The sequence below is a fragment of the Suricata suricatta genome, chromosome 9 (assembly GCF_006229205.1).
Source record: "Suricata suricatta isolate VVHF042 chromosome 9, meerkat_22Aug2017_6uvM2_HiC, whole genome shotgun sequence".
Taxonomy (NCBI): Eukaryota; Metazoa; Chordata; class Mammalia; order Carnivora; family Herpestidae; genus Suricata; species Suricata suricatta.
Genome location: NC_043708.1, coordinates 68874340 through 68877249, shown reverse-complemented (window position 1 = coordinate 68877249; position 2910 = coordinate 68874340). Strand labels below are relative to the sequence as shown.

The window sequence follows — 2910 nt, the reverse complement described above, 5'->3', positions numbered from 1 at the left end:
ATAAGAACACACATGCATATCAGCGAACCAGAATAGAGTTCCGAAAGACACCCACACGTACATGAGCAATTGATTTTTGACAAAAGTATGAAGGTAACTCGGTGGAGAAAGGGTAGTTTTTTACACAAATGGTGACCAAACAGACTATATGGTGAAAAAATACTTTGACTTTTCTCTCACACCAAATACAAAAATTAAGCTGATATGAACCTTAGGAAAAAAAGAATTGTTGTGACCTTCAGGTAGGCAACAGTTTTTTAGACAGGAACTTGAGCATCAAAATGAACAACTTCTGCTCTTTAAATGAGGTTGTTTTAAAAAATGTTTTTTTTTAATTTTTAATTTTGAGAGAGAGAGAGAGAGAGAGAGAGAGAATCCCAAGTAGGCTCCATGATGTCAGCACAGAGACTGACTTGGGGCTTGATCCCATGACTCTGAGATCATGACCTGAGCCAAAATCAAGAGTTGGACGCTTAGCTGACTGAGGCACCCAGGCACCCCAAGGACAACCTCTTTAGAAAACAGTCTGGCAGTTTCTTAAATAGTTGAATATATACTTACAATATGGCCCAGAAATTCTGCTGCGAGGTGTTTATCCAAGAGGATTAAAAGATGTGTTCATAGAAAGACTCATATGTGTATATTTATAACACTGTTATTCAAAATTGTTCCAAACTTAAGATTACCGAATAGCCACTAACTACTGGCAATTGGACAAACTTTGGTAGCTTCATTCTATAATGTTACTCAGGGATAAAAATAAGCTGCTACTGATGAATGCAACAACCTGCATGAATCGCAAAAGCATATGGTAAAGTGAATAAAGCCAGACCTATAAGATGATATATCTATGATTCATTTATAGAATACTCTAGAAGAAAGAGAGCAGATCAGTGAATTCTGTGAGCTGTGTGTGCAGGGAGGGTCTGGACCTCAAAGAGACACAAAGGAAATTTTTGCGTCGTGATGAGAAATGGTCTGTGTTTTGATGGTCATGGTGGTTACATGACTATACATTTGTCAAACCTCATCAAACTCCTCCTTAAAAATGATAGATTTTTTTTCTTTTCTTTTCTGGACCCTACTGCCCAGTGGTTCGCAGGAGGGCAGGCTGATCCGTGGGAAGCGCATTCTGGGGGAGAGGAAGACGGGAGGCGCTGTGGCAGGAGAAAATGACACGTAGTTGTCAGCCAGGGACGAACACATGGCTGCTTTCACACCCGTCTGCCCACGACCACTGACCGCTTGTTTGCAGAAATGTCAGCCACTGGTGTCCAGGGCCTTCAGGTCACCTGCCACTGGGTCCTCCATAAAGTGGAGCTCCTGCTGTCAGAGAAATAGAGGCCACTGTACTGATACCAGGCAGGTCCCCAAACAGACCTTTTCTGGGCTCCAGTTACGAAATGGGGACCCATGTGCGCTGCATTGGCTGACACGTTTGCGCCTGTAGACAAACGCATTACAGCTCAACCTGCCATTACTGAGGGCTACTGGGTTTATTTGGTCAAGACACTCATTTGTAATTATCCTAAAACACTGGAGTTGGTTTGTTGTTAATTTCTTTGTGGGGGCAACAGGAACTTCTTAGCTCTTTCATATTTGGAGATATAACCAGAACTAAAAGGTAAGCAAACAAATACAAGTTCCTGACCACCTGAACATTCTAAGTGTGGACATAACCACTGGGACCAATTTGATTTATTATATGGCATTGATAAGGTGATATTAACTGTGCTAATGTTTGGAAAGCATTAAAAAAAAATCAAACTGCCAACTGGGAGCTAATACTTGATACAGCAGAAAAATAAAGCAAGCTTTTAATTTTAAAAAATGGTGAATTTTATTGTATTTAAGTTATACTTCAATAATATTGAAATAGAAACTGCTGACCCTTTCTGAAGACAATGGGGGCAACAGCGCATTCAAATCATACTCCACTGCTGCAGAGAAGGCATAGCTCAAAGAAAGGCCACTTGGAACCTGAAAGGTTCGGAAGCTGGGGAGATACGGGTCTTGCCTCTCGCTGGGCCCCGGGGCACAGGTTTGGTAAGCGAGGGCAGCTTCCATTTAGGCACCCACTGAGAGAGATTTTCAGCTGAAACTAATGTGAGATAAGGGCGAAAGCTTCCGGAGGAGACCGGTTTCCTGGGTCTGAGTAATTTCAGAACAAGAAATGGTAACAACCAGACCTGTGGAGAACTGCGCCACGCTGGGCGGAACCCACGTTCAACCCGTTCACCACGTTCACTGCCTTGGTGGGATGCGGGAACACAAGGCTTGGAGGCAAATGGAAATCAAAATGTTTTCAGTAGTTGGATTGGAAAAAGAAGAGCCGTGAAATAAGGGCCAGTGCCTGGGACTGCCGTCACAGAAGATTTCTAAACTTTCTTCAAAGGGAGCCAAGTCTCAAGTTCAACCCAGTAAGTGTTGAGATGTAAGGATGCAGGTCCAATCCGGCCCTCACCACCGGAAGGCCTTCCCAGCCTTCTTGGAGCCGGTCTTAGCGCACCTCTGCGGTGGAGATGCACCCAGCGGCCTTGGTGGGGGGCGTTCCCCCAGGGCTGCAGGTCGGATCCAGCCTTCCCCTTAAAGGGGAAGGCGCCGGCTTCTCCTGAAAGGGTGCGCATTAAGGAGCGACAACTCCTGCGTGCCCAATCGGGGGAGGCCTGCCGATACCTTTGACCTTTCTAAAGGCGGGCCTAGTCATGTCCCACGTGGGGTGTCCTGGGCCCACTCTGATTGGTCAGTGCTCCGGATGGTGTGATTGGCTCCCACAACTGCCAGTGTTGATGGGGGGGCAGGGATTGGATCACTGTACACCTGTCATCATTTCCTGTAACTCCCCCTCCCAAAGGCATAAAAGGCCCTGCCCTGCGTTTGTTCGGGGCTCTCTCCACGTGGCCAGTGGGT

The 2910-nt window shown here is 45.8% G+C and overlaps 1 pseudogene; it reads left to right on the top strand.

Annotated features, from left to right (window-relative positions):
- Positions 1 to 1031: 1031 nt before the first annotated feature.
- Positions 1032 to 1822, top strand: LOC115300698 (annotated as a pseudogene).
- The last annotated feature ends 1088 nt before the right edge of the window (positions 1823 to 2910 follow it).